Source organism: Numenius arquata, chromosome 22, assembly GCF_964106895.1.
Source record: "Numenius arquata chromosome 22, bNumArq3.hap1.1, whole genome shotgun sequence".
NCBI classification, from domain to species: Eukaryota; Metazoa; Chordata; class Aves; order Charadriiformes; family Scolopacidae; genus Numenius; species Numenius arquata.
This window is the reverse complement of record NC_133597.1, coordinates 1,513,094-1,533,922: the sequence shown is the minus strand read 5'-3', so window position 1 is coordinate 1,533,922 and position 20,829 is coordinate 1,513,094.

The following is a 20,829-nucleotide window of genomic DNA, read 5'->3' as shown; positions in this document are numbered from 1 at the left end:
GGAAGGAAGAAAAAACAGTAGTAGAAAGTATGTAAATGGATGCACCACAGATAAAAGAAATTCCAGAATAATTCCTCTCCATCTCTTCAGGAAAAAATGAGCCAAGAGCTTTTTTCCTAAGCATTCAAATTACTTATTTACTGCCTCCACATTTCAGTCTTTAAACACTGATGCTGTCATTAGAAAGATGGCCCTAAGGATAAGCCAAAAAGCGTGTGCCATGCTGAATCCTATTCCCTGCCATGAGGGATACCAATAATCTCCAGGCCTAACTGCAAAATGCTGCTGTGGGAGTTTCATAGACTGATTGAAAGACTTCCTACTTAGAAAAGCAGTATCTAATTTGGGTGACCCCAAATTCTCGTAGCCTCATAGCCTTTTTTTTTTTTTTTTTTGGAGAGCACTGAGCAGATGGGAAAGTTAGCAGATATTTACTCTGTGGAAACAGACAGGTGGGGCTTATCACAGTCAGCTGGATTATCTTAAAAGGCTCCTCTCTAAGAGCCTTCATGTAGTCTTTGAGGAGATGGGGTCTTCTGGAGAGCTGTGATTAAGGTATGGAATTCAATTCTCTAGATTCTTTTCTGCTGAAAATATGCTGCTGTGGATGAGTAGAACAGGCTTTATGACAAATGCATCCTATTTTTATGTATGGTCCTATTTGTGGGGTTTGTTTTTAGAGGTGAAGAATCGGGGAAATTGCTCAACAGTAAGTTAGGTAGCAGCGCAGGTCACTCAGTATGCTGGCTTGAGAGCAAAGGAGGCTTTCTAGCCCCAAAGAAGTTGTTGTCGCTTAGCAGTCGAGACACAAGAGAACTGGCTGTCTTCAGGTCAAGGTTTAAGTTATGTCTCTGCTGGAAAATATTTCTTGATCTCTATCAGGAAGGCGTTCTAGAGCCTGATTACTTTTCTGGAGAACATATGGTCTTCATGGATTTCATTCTTTTGTCACAGTAAGTAGTACTTTTGTGCAGCTTGTGACAATCCCACCACAATTTACTAAACACTTCCGAAACGTGCCTGGGATGATGACTTTCTTTCATCATTTTAGCTGGAAAGGTGCTGCAACGTAAACAAATAATCCACAGCTCTGCAGGGGAGAAGATGCATCTTTCCTGGTGGACGTTATTAGCTGGGAGTCATTATTTCAGCAAGTGTTGCTTTTTATCCGTTATAGATGGAGAAATAGAAAAGTCTGTTTGTGCATGCAGTGCACTTCAGGTCCCAGCAAGCAAGCCAAAGCAATAATGCAAACACATAATTTGCTTCCTAGAGTGAGAAAATGGTGGGCTCCAGACAAATAGGCTTACTAGGTCTGAACAGAGAGCTGGTAAAGTTCCAGTGGCTGTGCTTGGGCTGAAAAGAAACATGATTTTGCTGGAGACTGTCTCCTCTAGCTGAACATCAGTAATTGATCTTGTTCACGCTGCTGGTATTCCAGCATCATCTTTAGTGCTTCAACCATTCAGAAATGTTGTACTGGTTCTTTACCTCGTGCGAACAAGGGTGAATGGCATATGAAAGGGAGCTCTGGCCAACAACTACAATTGCTCTAGTGCAGGGAGGTTCTGCTCGGTGGCTTCCTCTAGACTTGGTGTGTCTGAGAAATGCTTATTGTCTGGGAAAAGGTGGCAGTTTTTTGACCAGGACAGAGCAGAACATCAGGTTTAAAATGCCCTATGAGAGCTAAGCTATTTTGTGATGTGTGAGTCATAACTATATTTCATTGTGTAATACAGCATGTTGTTCCTTAGATTAGCTTTAACCCACTGAAGCTCTCTGGACTACGCTAAATAAAAGATCAGGATGATTGTAATGACAATGCCTGCTATTAAAAATCTCTTAGTCACTTCTCATGCGTTTATTTTCCTTTTGACATTTGACCAGTGGAACATGTCATGAGTACACTAGTATAAACTGGGTAGAGACGGGGGGCTGCCTGCATCCCCAAGGGCAGGCTGTGGGCTGCTTTGCTGTGGGAGACACTGGATCACCTGCAACTCTGGAGAACGGCAGGTGTGGGAGCAAAGTCCTTTCATGAACCACAAAGGCAGGAAGTTTCCCAGTTCACTCTGGGAAAGTTTCCCAGTTTACCCCTCCTATTCCAGGGCATAGGGGTCTTTGGCTTCCAGGCTTGCCTCCTGATTGAATGGGCTGTCCAGTACCCTGCCTTGCACAGTGGGAATACAGTTACCATCTCTGCAATATGGACTTGCAAATATCAGCCTTCAGATCTTGAAGGAAACCTTCCAAATTTTTTGTATGCCAAAAAGCTTTTCTTCTGGCTGTGTACAAGAGGCTAACTTTATTACATTATGAAGGGATATAGTTGATGTTGTTTTCATTTGAACCCTCTTCTGAGGGGAAATGGATGGTGCTACTTATGGAAAAAGTTGACATGATTCATTAGATGCTGCTAGATAACATCCAAATCTTGAGAAGACTAAAAAGCCCAACCTCTACTAATTTCACATTCATTTTTACATTAACTTAAAATATTAATACATAATATCTTTGGACTCTGTTTTTCATGGTGCTTGACATCAGCAAAACCTTTTGATATTGTTTAAAAATGGGTTATATCAAAATGGTTAATTTTTAGCATTTGCCAGCTTCTGCTGTGCAGACTATGAATTGAAATGCTGGCGAGGTTTTCTTTTGCAGGGAGCTTAAAAATGTACCTCTTTTTCTGCAACAAAAACAAGCTTGAGGTATTCATAAACTACTCAAGAATGGAAATACTGTTTGCCTACCTTCCAGAGTCAGCTTATGATGCAAGCTTTCAAAGGGATGGAGGAGGAAAGGGGACATACAGAGTGGGATTAAAGGCTGCTATAATTGAGACGAAGGAACTGTGAAGCTTGTACCCACCATACAATATGGAGAGAACTTTCAATCATCTGTGCTAATATCTCCTTAGTTCTCTTCCTTTCTTTCTCCAGTTGTATCTCCCTGGGGACACCTTGGGAGAGAGATTATCACAAATATAAAGATTGCATACATGTAAACTGGATTATTTCAGACGGCTCCCAGTTTACTTCTTGTTCATGGATGATGTTCACTTCTGTAAGAATTGGGCACTATATACAGTGAGAGCATCTGCAGAATTGCCCTTCAGATGATGGGGGAGTGTCACTTGCTCAGTATGCTCCCCGATCTTTTTTTAGCCATTACAGTATTTCCCTGCCAAAGAGCTAAAGCCATCTGTTTGTCTTTGAAGCCTAGCTATGAAATCCAGAGCTGTTTCCCAGTGTTGGCTGCTAAATGTGCCCTGTCTTCAGTCCAGGGCATGGAAACAGGCAGTGTTTTGAAAGAGGCTATTCTGCTGCTAGTGCTTTTTCTTACTCATCAGCTGAAGTGGAAGAGAGGGAGGATAATGATACCTTTTGCATTAAGTCAGTGTCCAAGGAATTGAGAGAAGACAGCTAATTGAAGACTAAATGCCAAGGTCCCAAGTGACTCTCAGAATGCCACCCTCCTCCAACAGCCCTTTCACACAGAGAGATGCCTGGGTGGGGATATCTATTTCTCATTAATTGGGGAAAACCTGCAATTTAATGCACTAGTCACAAATGCTGAGCTCTGAAATGATACAGTTCTTGTTCTGTCTGTTCTCTGTGCTTTCTTAATGCCTTGATACAAGCTTTACAGTCAAGATGGTTTTATTATTCAGATAGCAGGTCTGTGGCTAATATCATCTGTTTCTGATGGCTTTGTGTCACAGGAGAGTGAAAAAAACAATACCTTTGCACACATCTTGCTGATGTTATAGTTACCTCCTTGGATTCTGTGGCATTATGAAGGCAAATTTCATTACATGTCGTTAACAATGGCAGAATTGGGAATAGATGTCTGGCTAACACCCCCACCACACATTCTGGGGATTCTTTCATAGTAACACTTGCAATGGAAATAGTTAAACTTTGCTCCCATAAGGATGTCATTCCACACCTCACATTAGGACATTCTCATGAGGTGCCCTAGCTTCGTTATTTAGCAGGAGTATTTTGGAGCGAGTACATTTTTTCTTTGCTGAACTGCAATTGGGCAGCAGTGAGCAGTGTCCAAAGCTCTCCAGAGAGTTCTCAGGGCATCCCAGGGCATCTCAGTGAGCATCCTTTCTCTTAAGTTCAGAACAACGGGGAGCCTAGGAGATTGGTGGCCCAGCCAGCCTCATAGCTATCAGGCATCTGCTGGGATGCCACAGGACGTGGCAGACAGGAGAAACCACAGATCTGGGTTCCAGGGGCAGAGAGAGAAGGGAGAAACTGCTGAAAAAGTTAACATGAGGACTATCTTCCTTCGCCTTTTTCTTAAAGATTAAGATGATCCTAAACTCAACGTGCCGCTGGCAGTGGCTGCTGTGTGAGGTGGAGAGGACAGGCAGTTTATCTGTGGAAAGGCCCCATTAGTACCAGTAGCATTGACCACAGCAGCGCCTGGGGCTCCAGTGGGAAGAGCCAAACTCAAACCCGTGCAGCCACTGTTGCTGCCATGTGCTGTGCCGCAGAAACGGCGTTCCTCATGCTTAGCCTCAAACAGAGGGGTGTTTGTAGCAAATCGGAAGCTTTGCCTCTAATTAAAATGTCATACTTCTCTTACTCAAACAGCCTGGAAATCTCTTGCTGAGACCTAAGCTGTTTAGCTGTTGTTAAGCTGTCAAAGGCATAACATTAAAGAAGTATGAGGCATAGACAGATAGCTCTCCCTTGGTGTGACATTTTTACTCCAGTATCACTTTGAAGATGCTTTTCATAGCGGCGATGCTTGAAATTCTGCAAGATGATGGATGTGACTGGCAGCAGGAATACTGGTCTCCCTGTACTAGTAATGTCTTAAAAAAAAAAAATAAATCCAGCAGTCCAAAAAATAACCCAAAACCTCAGCGGTAACTGAAGTCAGTCCAGGGAAGGGTTGTGTGGGTTTGGGGCTTTTTTTTTGTTTGCTCTTTTTCTTTTCTTAGTGTGTTTTCTCAAGGGCTCAAATTTGTGACGGGAACCTCTGGTGTTCATTTTACTGCCTTTAATCTCCAGGCAGCAGATGGGGGGGGGGAGGGTGTGGGGCAGGAGGAAGTGAGGCTTGAAGGACTGAAGGACTGACTTCTGCCTGCTGTGCACAGTGCATGTTTCCCAGCTGGTCTGCGTTGATCACAATTGTAGCTTTCACCGAGTTGTAGAGACATGAGAATTAAAAGCAGCACAGTTCACTTCCCCGTGCCTTATGCATATGTATGCGCTTCTTTGCTGATCTCTGTGTATTCATACATATGATGGCATTTGTGAAAGATAAGGGCAATAATAGAAAAGCAGTTGGGGAATGTGCTAATGTGATATAGAAACTGAAGAACTTAATTTTTTTTGAAGTATCAGTACATTTTTTACATATTTGACCATGAAGTCAGCTAGTATCACATGGCCTTTTCTTGCTTCCCCCTCTTGGGAACCAAAGTTGAAAGGTTTGCGATACCAGAATCCCTTATAAATGTTGAGCAGCAGCAGGCATTAAGGGTTTAATTATTCAGTAAGGATGGTTTGGGTTTTCTTTTTGATGTGACGTCCAGCTCTGAAAATGCTGTAGCTGAAATATAAAAAGCAGGTTGTATGGGTCTTCAGAAACCTGGACTCAGTTGTGAATGCTAAGCTTTTGCAAAACTTCTGTCTTTCTGTATCGGTGACTCCACCAGCTGCTTATCAGACAGGAACAAAGGCAGATGTTCTCAACTGTCACTTTGTTAAAATGGAAAACTGGGAGGGAGGGGACTGTGAATTTGTTTTTCACACAAGACAGCCTAGATCCTGTTTTGAGGACCTCTGCATGGTAACATAAATGGTGATTATAATAATACCCATCTTCAGACATAATTTGTGTTACTTGGGACACTGGTAATCTGGTGATTTGATAAATTTAATCCAATAGTGTCAACTAACTGTATGAAATAAGCAGGATGTTAGAAACAGGGAATTACTCTACAATAAATCTTCTCCTTAAAATTTGCAAAGAGAAAACCAAGACAAAAAGTGTCCCATTCAAGTTACATTCTAATGGAACATCGATAAGACAGCATGTGTTGCTTGGTAACCAGTCCCAAGTAAAACAAAGAGGACACTCCCAAGAGTCCTCCCTGGAATAATAATATCTTGCAATGAGGGCCAGCACAGAAAGAAAAAGCTATCACAAGGAAGCGGTGTCCAGCTGTGCTCTAGTCTAGGGGAGAGCCTTAAATGCCACTTTCACAACAAAGAGTAGGATACTCTTCTGGATTCATTTCTGCTGTGCAGATTGCTGCATTTGAAGCTTTGGTCTGAGATCTGCTTGTATTTACCTGATTTGCACTGAGATAGTCTGCTCTTGAGATGTTCCGCAAAATGGCAGCTGTGGGCATTGTCCACTGGAGGAGAGGACTGGCTGGAAGGCACACTTCAGACACAGACCTTTTCTGTACAGCTCTTTTCTCTTAACTTCAGCTGTATTGATTCAGCTGGGGAAAGTGAATGTCTCCACTGCTTAATATAATTTGAAATATTTACACAGAAAAAAGCAATCCAATTGCCACATAATTCAGCAGCTCATTTCTGTCATCACTCTGACGGAAAAACAAAACTCAGCTCGTATGTCATAGAAAGTTCTCTAGAAGAGCTTAATTAAATTTATAATGAAAATAACAGGGGATTAAGAAGACACAGGGGAAATACATTACTCTTGCAGAGCATTACAGAAGTGATAGAAGCAATTTGCAGAGAAAATTACCTGTTTGCTGCTCAGTTTCTATAGAAATTAAATGAGTCTTTACAAACTCTGGAAAACTGCATTCCAGCCTCTGCTTTGTGACTGTGCAACTTGCAGCTTGTTATTTCTAAAATTAATCATAGCTCTCCATCCCCCCCTTTTTCCCTTATTCAAATGCATTTTAGTCTTTTGTCCCTGCTGATAAATACACTGATGATTATATCGTGTTCTTAACCAAGAACTGCCAACGCTGACAGCCAAGGCAGCACATGTCAGCAGTGTCTTTTGAAGGGAGCGGTAACAGGACATAAATCTTCTAAATGGCTCATTTCTTGAGTGCACTGTTTAGACTCCTCAAAAGACCAAAACTGTTGACCCTTGGGCCTTGTGAAAATCATGTCTTTCAGGTATCTGAAGTTACTTGGGTGAACAGAGTAGTGTTTCTCACTTTGCCACTGACCTTGGTCAGGAAGGCATGTGTAAGTCCTTCTTCAGCACAAGATGTTTCTTCTCATTAGTCTTGGCAACGTCTCTCTGCCGAGTCTTGCGTGGACTGAAAGGACTGCCTGTAGCCTTGAACTGCAGGGATAGCTCTCGGCGTTGCCCATGGTGCCCAAACTCGGGATGAAAGGCAGCTGTGCACGCTGAGTGTCCTTGCTTGCCCCTGTTTGGGGTATTTGTACAGCACCTTCAGCTATAGATTCTCAGCACTCTAAGTTTACCTTAGAGTAATATTAGAATGTTTCATGTTAATCTCCTTGTTGCATGTCTAGTTTTCTTACTATTAGGTCTTCTAAGTAGATGAGGCTTTCCTATTATCTGGAAAAAAGGTGATTTCTGTGATATGGTTGGGAAGGTCACTGGTCTACTAATATTTGTAAAAAGCACTGAGATCTGTAGGTGGACAGCAGAAAGGAAGGGCCAGGTTTTATTTTGCATCAGCCCTATGTAGGCCATACTTACCCTGGCTCTCTTCGGACTTGTGGTCTTGGATCAGAAAAGGTTTCTCTTCTCGATTTGAAAAGTGCCATTGGTGAACAGTGCTGTGCAGCACTGCTAGGTCCTGGTCTATTGTGGGTCTGGGAGGGCTTCGTAATGATTCCAAGGGTGCGATTAAGACACTCAGGTTCTCACAAGCACACATCTGTCAAAGACCTCAAGTGGCAGGGCTCCCCACGATGTCATCATTTTTCATAACCTGGGATTTCATGTCAGGGAATTCTACAGAGTGTTGCCATTGTACTCCGTGCCTTCTGATGGGATGACTCAGGAGTGCTACCCTGAACACCTCTGTGTCATGTAGCAGTTCCAGCCAGCGTGAACCACAGGGATCATTTCAAATGAATTGCTCTTCAAAATCTTCTCTTTCTGTGTTGCTCAAATCCTTCCGGAAATGAAACATCTTACAGTGTAAAGGAGCAACGTTTAGCTTGCATTGGTTCTGTGCATGGTATAAAAAGGTTTTAAACCTGAGTTTTCTGCTATTTGTACTTTTGAAACTGAAAACAGAATTAAAGCTAGACAGACTGAATCTCTGTCGTCTGGCTATTACAGAGTCATAGATGCACATGTGTAATGTGTAAATAGTAATTCATCACTAATTTGATTTCACAGTGGCTTTCATTTACTTAGCATTATGCATGGCATAAGATGATGGAGAATCAGTTCTAGAGGTGACTGGGTTCTCGGGCAATTTCAGATGCCTTTAGTTAATGAAACTCTTGCTGCTGACATATGGCAAGAGGGACACTTTTAAGATATTTCTATATGGATCCAGTTAGGAGACTGAATCACAACAACTTTTACTAGCTTTTTAAAAAAATACACAACCAGTATGTGTTTTTCACATTGCTTTACTCCTGCATTGGGTTGAAGGCACCACTGATCTGATTCCTGTGAGCTCTTCCTGAAGCCACCCCATGCTCTGGTAATTCACTGACATGTAATTTGGGCATACGAACCAGCTGTCTGCGTTCAATTTCTACTGCTTCTGGCCAAGAGATCTATGGGGAAATGGCCAGGATGTGACTTTTAACACATACAGTTCTCAATAAACACCACACAAATAAATTCAGTAAAGAGTGAATATATCAACAGAACCAAGGGATGGTCTTACTGCATCTCACATCCTTACCAGAGGGGTGAAAGCTAGGGCTGTTATTGATTTCTTAAGTGCTGTCTGCTTTCTTAGTGCTGTATCTGACTATAAACAATTTTTCACTTGAGAAATTTACAGCTTAACTAACAGAAAGTGAGCAAGGGGGGATTTGTCATGCGTAGCGTGGAGCAATAAAATTTCTGATGAAAAATTTGGTCGCAGGAGAGACGGTTTTGTCATGATCAAAATGCTTTGTGGACATTTCAGTAAAAAGTTTAGGTCTTCCGTGGGCAGCTCTTTACACTAAAATGTTTTGAAGTGAAATCTTTCAGTTTGCATTTATGTTTTGCATTGATCAAACATAAAATATTTTTGTTTCAACACTATCGGATTCAAAATAATGCTTAATGTAAGTTGAAGTGCTCTGGTGTTTTTCTGATCTGAAATTAAAGCAAATATCACAGCTGGAATTTTTTCTGGCTGGGCAGATCTGGCCTCTGAGGTCTTTTTGACACAAGTGCCATAGGGCAGTATGAATCTTGTGGGACAGCAGGACTGGTCACAAGGACCGGTCTCCTTGTTCTGAGGAAAAAAGGAGGTGGGATATAATTTATAAAGAGAAATCACCAGAACAGACTTGTCTCTCACTGATTCTACATGCTTGCAATATTTGAATTTCTTCCAGAGGAGAAATGTAGAATGTATCTGGCTTGAGGAGGGTTAATTTTAATTTATGATTAGCATACACCAAGAGACAAGTCTCGTGATCTTCCTAGGAGTAGGGTTAGGGCAAAGGATTTGAAAGTCATTGCTCATCCCCTCTCCAAAACTGGGGAAAAAATTTGCGTAAGAGATTGTTCTCCAAACTAAGGACTACCATCGCTCACAAGTACATGATTTATGGTTCTCCAGCAGTTCTGCAATTTATCCCTCCTAATTCACTGATCCAAATGGCTCTTTGGGAAATAGCATTAAAAGAAAAAGGACAGTCTTGAATACAGAGAAACACAGTCTTTCTGGGGAAAAAAAATCCCAATAGATGTCACCACAGCAGACATCTGTTCATCTTCTGCTGGCCTTTGGAATTTCTCCTGCTGTTTTTGTTATTGATACTTGTGAGGGATTAGTGGAGAACAGATGCTGAAGTCCCGTTGTGCTGGATGCTGAACAGCGCTGGGCGCCTGCACAGCAAGTAGCAGTGCTGCTTGCCCTGAAGCAACTTTTGGTCTAAACAGACAACACAGTAGAGGTATGGAAGAAGGGAAGATCAATTGTTTCTGCTAAGAGGAGAAGCTGCTCCTATGAAGAAGGTATTTCTCTTTGGCTGTCCTTTTTATTTACAGCTGTATCAGTCAGTTACTCATTTTCTCTCTTTTTTTTTTTTTTTTTTTTTTTTTTTCTGAAATAAAGTGCATAGTTTGGTATTCACTGCAGCTCTGGGAAGTTCAGAGACAGAATCAAGCTCCATAGTTCACACTTTCCAATAGGCAGAATGAAATCTCTAGGATTTAAAGGTTTCCCAACTTTTGAATCCAGTTCCAGCCCTAGGAAACCGTCTTCCCATCGTCATCTCGTGTGTCATTTGTAACAAAAGGCAAAAGAATGAAGAGATTTCAGCATTTCTTGCCCTTCGGATCATTCAGCTTTACAGCATAGCATGGTTGGAGGATGGTCCAGAGTGGGAGAGGGTGAGGGAAAGAAAAATCTTTCCCACAACAATAGATATCCGCATTAATTCAATGTGGGCAGGTGGATTTCATGCTCTGGGAAGGAATCAGAGAGTTCTGGTCCTTTCTCAGCATGAATCCATCCCTGGTATACTGCCTGTGTGCCCAGTCACATCTCACTTGCAGAATGATCCCTTCTATTGGTATGAATCTGGTCATAAGATCATACAACCATAGCACAGAGTCCTTCAAACTGCACCCCCTGCTTGGGATTCCACATCTGCTTGTAAATGCATGCTACTTTTCCTCTCTATTGTGTCTGTTGCTCTCTTCTAGTTTTTAAAAATTACCTTCACTAAAACTCCAACTCCCTAATTTTTATCCTGTCTCCACCCTGGTGTAAGACTAGATCTTTCAGCTGATCCAAATTTGCCTGAAACTTGACCTTTTCATTCCCTGCTGTCTCCAAATTGCTTGACATACTTTATCACATAAATGGGTCTTCAAAGGCTCTGTGTGTGTGTGATGCTTGGTGCTTCTACCAGACAGCTTCAGATTAAGCAGTGTTCAACTCTATCGGCAGTTCTACCGTTTCGCTTAAAGTTTTCGAAAGCAGTGGATTTTCAGAACAGAAACCTTTTGAAGTCACTACTTTCTTCTGGGTGTGTTTCCAGTGTTTGCTTCTCTATGCATCCCTCTCTCAGCGGTGGGAACTCTGGAGGAGGGAAAGTTCCTACTTCCCCATGACTACAATTTGTTTGTGTGGCAGTACTGGAATTATTTAGATATGCGATTAAATTAAAATAATCCTACATTTTGGAGGAAAAGACGTCTGAATAAAAAAGGCTTGGAAAAAAGTCCATTTTTAGCAGAAATGCTTGTTTTTTTCCACGGCCCCTTAGGTGTGGAGAATCAAGATGTTTCTGACAGCAATGATGTGAATGTAGGAGGGGGTGATTTTAATGTAAGACAAAATAGTGAATTCTATGTGTTTCTTTTATTACAAGGAGGTGGTTGTAGGAACTGTACTGTATCAGACGTCAGTGTAAGACGTGCCTTACTCCCCTCACAAGCTTTTCATGGCCTGACATAATTAATCCTGCTCTGGCTGCTCTCTTTCCAGACTATCCAGCACTTACCTGTGCTACTCCCCAGCTTTAGGGAGTATTTTCATCCTCTTCCTTTGAAATAAAATCATGTATCATTTCAAAACACAGCTCTCCACCCAGTTCTATCATTGCATGCAGGTGTGAGTTAACTTCCATTAGAGTAATGGAAAAAAGTGCCCGACTGGGTATCAAGGAGCGCTTGCTGGTTTCGCCTACCAGGGGTTTCATACCCAGCAAGTTTAACACCTTTTGATCCTTTCATCAGCTGCTACTTTCCTTTATTCTGGCTTAGAGCTCAGCATGAAACCTTCTCTTCTGCAATTTGCTACTGGCCTAGTTATAACCCCTCTTTCTCTTATTTTGGAAAAAAAAAAAAAAACAAAACCAAACCACAACCCAACATTTATTGTTTTTAAAACTTGACAATATTTTGTGGTGTTATTGCCCCAGAGCAGCCTGAACTCAATGGCGTGGAGGCAGTCTGGTGAGGAGAGATCATAGTTCAGACTCTCGCTTTGGCAATTCAGTCTTCTGCTCCTCACACCCTCCCTGGTCTTGAGGAAAGTCTTTTGTACCCAGACAAGGCCCAGGAAGAGAGATTTATATCTCTACTATAATGAGCAATATAGACTAGCTCGGGGAATCAGAGCCATAAAGTTGCTTCCCAGCAGAAGCTGCCTTGTGTTTGGGGTGGTCAGCAGCTGATGGAACTGTGCTTGGGACAGTTGCCACAGGCAGGGCAAAGACCATGTGTGAGAGAAGCCCCTGGGGCTAGCTTCCCTCATGGAAAGAAAACAGCTTCTTTTGCACCTCTGACCGGAGCTGGGCTAAAAATCTCAGAAATGCTGAAGTGCCAGAGGAATGCTCCCCTTAGAGATACCATGGGAAAGCCTGCCTAGTACAAGAGTTGCCTCATGTGAATGAAGCTGGAGCAACATCTGTGCTCTTTCTACAGTAAGACCACTGCATTTGTCAATAAACCCAACCAGTGAGCAGTGAGAGGTGATCACCTAACCTGGTTACTCTTATCTCTCGGTGGGATGCATAGTAAGAGGATGCAGCTGCCACCTGGTTTGGTAAAAACGTGGGCGAAGATGAGAGCAGAGAAGACTGATGGGAGAACTGGAGTTTATGGCTGGAGTAGCCGGGAGTATTAAACTGAGAGAAAGAGATTGCTTCTCTTGACCTGAATCCAAAAGGCTGATGCAGTTGCAGCAGTGCTTCCATGCGGAGTACTGCAGATCTTCCCCTTCGTTCAGCAAAAACTTGCAAATGCTTTCTCTCCTGTCTGGGTTGCAGCCTCTCTTGGCTGAGCAAATCCTAGTTGTTTGTTATGCCAAGTTCTGGCCTAAAACACACTTACTGAAGCAGAAGAAAAGAAAAGGTAGAGGGGGAACCAACAGATCCCTAAACAAACAAACTGAAATATCACAACACATCTGAATTCATAATAGAATTTTGGAGAAAGAGGTTTCATGTCCCTCAGCTTGGACATGTGTTTTGTTCTGCTTTCAGGGTAAGCAGTATGAACTAATGGAAGCAGCAGACTTAGCCATCCCATACAAACCTTTTCCTATGGACTCAATCCATAATAATTCTCTCCTCTTTAAAGTACTGCTAGCCCAACAGGTTAGCCGAGTCAAACCTGGAAGAAATCAGGGATGATGTCTTTATTAAAAGTGAATATCTCTCTTCCTGACAAGGGTTGATGGTACCAAGAGCAGTGTTTTGAATACAGCTGGAGGGAGCCCTGAGGATGGTATCCTGTCCTCCACATAAAACCATCCCCCAAACACATTTCTCTAACTTGTCCTTAAAAACTATCAGTTACAGAGATCACTTCCAAGGGCAATTCATTTCACTGCACAATTCTAACAGTTTAAAAAAAAAAAAAAAGTGACCTAAAGTTCATATATCTATAAAGTTCCTACCCCTTCCTTGCTGTGGTTTACTTAAGGATGTAAACAATTAAGCCTAAAAATAAGTCAGTCCCAACTAGAAGTATACAAAACATTCTCATTTTTACATTACCAAGCCCTGAATCATGGGCCAAACTCTCTTGCATAGGTGATTTACAAATAGAATAAAATCCCATGAGACTAGAATTAATCACATAATGATGTAAAGAGGCAGTTGCTCATCGTATCCGTGTTGAAAAGCTGTGTTCTGTTTGGTTAGCAGGAAAGACTGCTGATGCTTTTGTGAGTCACTAAGTACTGCTGCGTTTAACAAATTGCTCTGCTTTTGTGAGGACATGATGCAGTAGCTTTTCTTTAAGTGAGTCTCAGATTTACGCAGTGGAGTTGGAATTTATGGACATGGGTATCGAGACTGGGGTTTTGGGCCCGGAACCTGCAAATGTCCAACCATTTAATGAATTAACCTGTTTTTATGCTTAGCTTAAGTTAATCAATTTCTGCAAGGGATCGGTGTGATGAGCTTAACTCTGATTTAATTACAGCTCCCTTCTGTCTAATGCTACTTATTAAGGGTGACAAGTGTGAACTCCTGGAATAAATATTCTCAAGCTTTTTTGCTGTGTAGAATACGAACACCTCCTTATGATAGACTGAGTTGCATGAGTATAATTCAGTTAACAGGCAATTTGTGAATCACATAACTAAAATGCAGCTATAATGAAGTACTATTTATTTAATGAGTAAGTACTTCCTTTGTTTAAAAAAAATCTGATTTGAAAAACAGAAAATCAAGAAGATAAAAGATCAAAATCATCCAGTGGACGGAGAGCTCAGCTAACCCCCACAGAAAGTGGCTTAACTCTCCATCCTAGAGAGACATGGTAACCGTGCTTCTGATTTTAAGAAAAAAAACCCAAATAACCAACCAACAAAATAAAACCACACAAAACCCCCAAACAGTCTTAGTAGTTAGAAAACATCACGTTAAAGAGTCCACCTCCATCTGGAGCTGTTATAGAGAGGAAGATTGGGCCAGGGTCAACAATAAAGTGGTACAGTAATTAGCTGCAATAAAGGAGAAAATGAGCCTTATTTCACTGCTGTTAATCCTGTGATACAGTGTCATTACTTTAAAAAAAGAGAAACATTATGGATACTGATAGACTCCAGCTTTGGCAGAATGTGAAGTTTGGGGCATATCTGGACTCATTCCATGGCACTTTTACTGCTCATCAGCACAATCTTATTTCTTAGTAAGGCAGAGGAGTGTTCTTATCACCACAAAGATTTTATTGTTATTCTTCGGACAGGTTTCTCCAAGCGGGAAAAAGAAATCCTCATAAGGAGTTCAAGGAATTAATTTGTCTTTTTGGAAAAGACTCCAGTATGTCAAAAGGTTTAGCGGAGACCGACCTGTCGTTACTTTGAAGAAATAATTTGTTGTCTAACACTCAGCACGATTTCTCCCAGGAGAGCTGAGTAGGTCTATTTGCTGGCCGGTACGTTGCTCCTTTTGACTGAACACAGTTGTGTTCTGTTTATGGCTCGTCCCTAGAGACTCCAGTGAATGCAGGAAAATGTCACAGGACATGAACCCACCGAGACATTTTTAAAAAGTAACAGGGAGAAAAACAACAACCACCATCAAATAAACAAACAGGCAAAACCAGAGAAAAGGTGGAACGCATCCAAAATCCGGTGAGGTTCTTGTAAAAGAGGTGCTTTAAGGTTTTTTTTCATGTTAACAAGATGTTTAGGACCATTCACGTTGCTGAAGGACTGGGTTAAATGGGCATTTCACAGCCTAATTGGATAAACATATCCATACAGCAGCAACAGAGGAAACCCACTTTAGCCTTTGCATCTGAGCAGAGGAGCTTTTATTAATTTAGAAGTGAATGGCTGTGCATGCTAACAGAAGTTGACATTCCCTCCCCAGCTTAGTACAGCTCTACTTGGCCTTTTTACCTAGCACGATCAGTTTGCCAAATGAAGGTTGCATGTGACCTCTTGCTGCCCTTGAGATTCCGCTGCATACAGTAGCTGCTCAGTGCGGCACGCACCGCATTTGCCTTGAGAACAGCTCTATGGTGCTTACTACTTCATCTCCTTGGTTGCATGTTAGGGCCCAGCCAGGACAGTGCAGAAGGAAGGGACACAGTATGTTAGCAGAGCTCTTTGCTTCTGCCCAGTAACCAGACATATGGTGGCATTCAAGTGGAAAATACATTACATCCTCTGTGGTTCAACAGGATCAACCAAGCATCCCTTCTACAGAAAGACCACAGACTTGCTGTTCAACAGCAATGGGAATGCAAAACATGAATCTGAGCACCGGTTTGAAGTGAGGTTTGATCCAGAGAATGCCATTGCTTGAGGGAAGAAGGAATGGGATGAGGAAGACGACTGTACTGGTTTCCAGGATTTTAAAGTAGTAGGGGCTGCATGGTCAGCTAATTTAACAGTAAGTCACCCAGATTTTCTATATCAAATCCAAAGGCTTCAGTTAGACCTTTAAAGCACTGATGCCCAAATCAAGCAGGGTCTGACAGATAAATTTCTCAGGCATCCTCTCTTTTGCATCCTTCGACTCTTTCTGGCCAGAGGAGATCTTGAAGTACAGTCAAGTTTATCTTCAGGCACCCTTGAGGGCTGCAGAAGCTGAGGTGATGGCTGCATGTCCTCGCTTTCTGCCTTTGTGGCATAAAGTGTTATTGTGTGTCTGAACAATTTCTGCTCTGATGCAGAAAGACAATGCATTAAGAGCAAAGAGCAGGAATTTAAGTCACCTCTTCCTCTGGAATAGCTCCTTATTATGATAACCCTGGTTTGGGGTAGGAGGAAGGCCATTCACAGCTAAAGGTAGAGGCGCTTATTTCACATGGGTCAGCAGCTCTACAAGTATTTGCAAGTTACCATCAAGTTTCTGGACTATCGCTACAGTGGCTGTGTTCACAGCAGAGCAGTAATGATATACATACATCATAATTAGTCACTGATAAATATACTTAGTCACAACCCAAATCTTTCCAAAAGCTGTTGGTTTTGAAAAGATTGGTGTGTTGTGGTGAGCTTGGGTGCATGTGAATAAGGCTGGTCTCAACTCCCAGAGGAGAGACCGACAGCCTGGAGACAGGAACCCAGTGAGAACGTGACGTGGACAGGCAATAACTAACACCATCACCCATTCCTGTACGGCCAGACACTCAAGTGAACCACAAAGCAGGGAGATACAGTTCTGGCTTGTCTCCTCTTCACAGTCTCCATGCTCAAAGATCCACATCTTTGGTTTTCAACAGGGATTAAAAGGTTTAAAACAGTGTGTGGGGCAGGGTACCAAAGCGGGATAAGGCCACTTCTGGAGAGAATTAGTGAATGCGGTCAGGAACATCTCAGCTAATAAGTCGGCCCCTTTAGGCACCCAGCTGAAGTGCCTTTACACAAATGCACGCAGCATGGGGAACAAACAAGAGGAGTTAGAGATGTGCGCACGCCTCCAGGGCTACGACATTATTGGCATCACCGAGACGTGGTGGGATGGCTCTTACGACTGGAGTGTTCGAATGGAAGGTTACAAGCTCTTCAGGAAGGACAGGCTGGGCAGAAGGGGAGGGGGTGTTGCCCTCTATGTCAAGGACCAGCTGGAATGTATGGAGCTTCACCTGGGGATGGATGAAGACAAAACAGAGAGCTTATGGGTCAGGATTAAAGGGAGCACGGGGGCAGGTGATGTTACAGTAGGAGTCTGCTACAGGCCACCAGATCAAAGTGACAGCGAGGATGTGGCCCTCTACAAACAGATAGGGGCAGCATCGCGCTCACACGCTCTGGTCCTCATGGGGGACTTCAACCACCCCGACATCTGTTGGAAGGACAACACAGCAGAGCACAGGAAATCCAGGAAGTTCTTAGAATGTGTCGACGACAACTTTCTTCTGCAAATAATAGAGGAACCAACGAGGAAAGGAGCAGTGCTGGACCTTGTCCTCACCAACAAGGAGGGGCTGGTCGGGAATGTCAAGTTCAAGGGTAGCCTCGGCTGCAGTGACCATGAGATGATAGAATTCAAGATTCATAAGGCAGCAAGGAGGGTGCGCAGCAAGCTGGCTACCCTGGACTTCAAAAGAGCAGACTTTGATCTCCTGAGAGATCTGATTGGTAAGGTAGCGTGGGAAAAAGAACTGGAAGGGAGAGGGGCCCAAAAAAGCTGGGTGGTATTTAAGGATTGCCTCCTCCAAGCTCAGGAGAGGTGCATCCCAAAAAAGAAGAAATCGGGCAAAATAGCCAGTAGGCCGGCGTGGATGAACAAGGAACTGCTGGACAAACTCAGGACCAAAAAGGAGGCCTATAGAGGGTGGAAGCAGGGAAAGGTAGACTGGGAAGAATACAGAGAAGCTGTCCGAGTCACCAGAAACCTGATCAGGCAAGCGAAAGCCCAGGCAGAACTAAATCTAGCCAGGGATGTGAAAAATAACAAGAAGAACTTCTATAGATATATCAGGGATAAAAATAAGACGAGGGAAGCTGTGGGTCCCCTCCGGAAGGAAACGGGAGACCTGGTCACCCAGGATGTGGATAAGGCTGAGCTACTGAATGACTTCTTTGCCTCAGTCTTCACTGGCAAGGGCCCTAACCACACTGCCCAAGTCACGGAGGGCAAGAACAGGGGCTCTGGGGATGAAGAAGCACCCACAGTACAAGAAGACGAGGTTCGAGACCTCTTAAAGAACCTGAAGGTGCATAAGTCCATGGGACCTGATGAAATCCATCCACGGGTCCTGAGAGAACTGGCGGACGAAGTTGCTAAGCCCCTCTCCATCATATTTGAGAAATCGTGGCAGTCTGGTGAAGTTCCCACTGACTGGAAAAAAGGGAACATAACTCCAATATTCAAAAAAGGAAACAAAGAAGACCCGGGAAACTACAGGCCGGTCAGTCTCACCTCTGTGCCTGGCAAGATCATGGAGCAGATCCTCCTGAAATCCTTGCTAAGGCACATGGAGAATAAAGAAGTGATTGGAAACAGCCAACATGGCTTCACCAAGGGCAAATCGTGCCTGACAAATTTGGTGGCCTTTTACGATACTGCCACAGACTTGGTAGACAAGGGCAGAGCGACTGACGTCATTTACCTGGACTTATGCAAAGCATTTGACACTGTCCCGCACGACATCCTGGTCTCAAAATTGGAAACTCATGGATTCGATGGATGGACCACTCGGTGGATAGGGAACTGGCTGGATGGCCGCATCCAAAGGGTTACAATCAATGGCTCAATGTCCAGGTGGCGGCCAGTAACGAGTGGTGTTCCGCAGGGGTCGGTACTGGGACCAGTACTGTTTAACATCTTTGTCGGTGACATGGACAGTGGGATAGAGTGCACCCTCAGCAAGTTTGCTGATGACACCAAGCTCGGTGGCGCAGTTGACACGCTGGAGGGAAGGGATGCCATCCAGAGGGACCTAGACAGGCTGGAGAGGTGGGCTCGTGCAAATTGCATGAAGTTCAACCAAGCCAAGTGCAGGGTCCTGCACCTGGGACGTGGCAACCCCAGGCACAAATACAAGTTGGGTGGAGAATGGCTGGAGAGCAGCCCCGAGGAGAAGGACTTGGGAGTGCTTATGGATGAGAAGCTCAACATGAGCAGGCAGTGTGCACTGGCAGCCCAGAGAGCCAACCGTGTCCTGGGCTGCATCAGGAGAAGTGTGGCCAGCAGGTCTCGCGAGGTGATTCTGCCCCTCTACTCTGCGCTCGTGAGACCCCTCCTGGAGTACTGTGTCCAGCTTTGGAGTCCTCAACACAGAAAGGACATGGACCTGTTGGAACGGGTCCAGCGGAGGGCCACGAGGATGATCAGAGGGATGGAGCACCTCTCCTATGAAGACAGACTGAGAGAGCTGGGGTTGTTCAGCCTGGAGAAGAGAAGGCTCCGGGGAGACCTTATAACAGCCTATCAATACCTGAAGGGAGCCTACAGAAGAGCTGAAGAGGGACTCTTTGTCAGGAAGAGTGGTGACAGGACAAGGGGCAATGGTTTTAAATTGGAAGAGAAGAGATTTAGATTAGATATAAGGAAGAAATTCTTTACAGTGAGGGTGGTGAGGCACTGGAACAGGTTGCCCAGGGAAGTTGTGGATGCCCCATCCCTGGAAGTGTTCAAGGCCAGGCTGGATGGGGCTTTAAGCAACCTGCTCTAGTGAGAGGTGTCCCTGCCCATGGCAGGGGGGTTGGAACTAGATGATCTTTAAGGTCCTTTCCAACTCTAGCCATTCTATGATTCTATGATTCTATGAACGGGGGTATCTGGAACGTGGTGGGTGACATGCAGAAAGCATGGAGCTTGCAGAGGGTTCAGGCAAGTGGATTAGATGAGGTTATGGGCAATTTCAGACTATTTGCCTAGGAGGCTGTGTCTGCACTTTTCTGCACACTGTGAAGAGGAGAATGCATTCTCCCATTTCAGAGAGCAGAAGTCATGTGTGCTTTGTGTTCACTAATTATCAGTCACGTCTAAAATTCATCCCTGTTCTGGCCAGCTGTCCCTCAGGTGAGGCTCAGTCGTGCATTCATTCTGCCTTTCTTTTCTCAGTGTGTGCCAACCCCTCCTGTAAGCGTTCAGGCTGTGCTCTGGGGTGTCCTCATGGGATTCTCTGGGCTGAGGTCTCAGGGTGGGACTGTGCCTTCCCCACTGGTAGGGGATTAGTTCTCCATCTCTTCATTTAGGGCTCACAGCTCCCTTTCTTTTCCTCGGTGATTTTTTCTCTTTGCTTACTGCATCTGCCAGCCAGAGAGCAGAGCTTTCTGTCTGCAGACGGGTCTGGAGTGCAGACAGACCAGGGCTCTGTCACTGCAACATTGCTTTTCCAGGCAGCTGGAATGGCAGCTCCTTGGAAGGTGAAAACTTTCCTGTCAGAGTTTACTTAAAGGCTTTCTGCCTTGAGGAGTTGATCAAAAGAGGAGGGATTTCCCTGAAATGTCTAAATAACCAGAGGGACTGGGTTTTGTTTGGTTTTGCTCAGATCAGGGCTGTCAGTTTCTTCCACTATTAGTCTTCTCAAAGCCAAACAAAAAGAGGAGAAAACCTAAAATATGTTCATTGCAGATCCCGAAAGAAACAAGTAAAAGCCTTTGTAGCACTGCTCACCATGCTGTGGCACTGACTCCATTACCCTGGGTGCTGTACAAACGCAGGGCTGTCTCCCTTCTGGGCCATGGCTTGGCCTAACTGTGTTTGTAGACAGGTGAAAATGTCAAATCCGCTTTATTATGCCTAAAACATGAGCATGGATTTCAGGCTCTTGGGGAACATG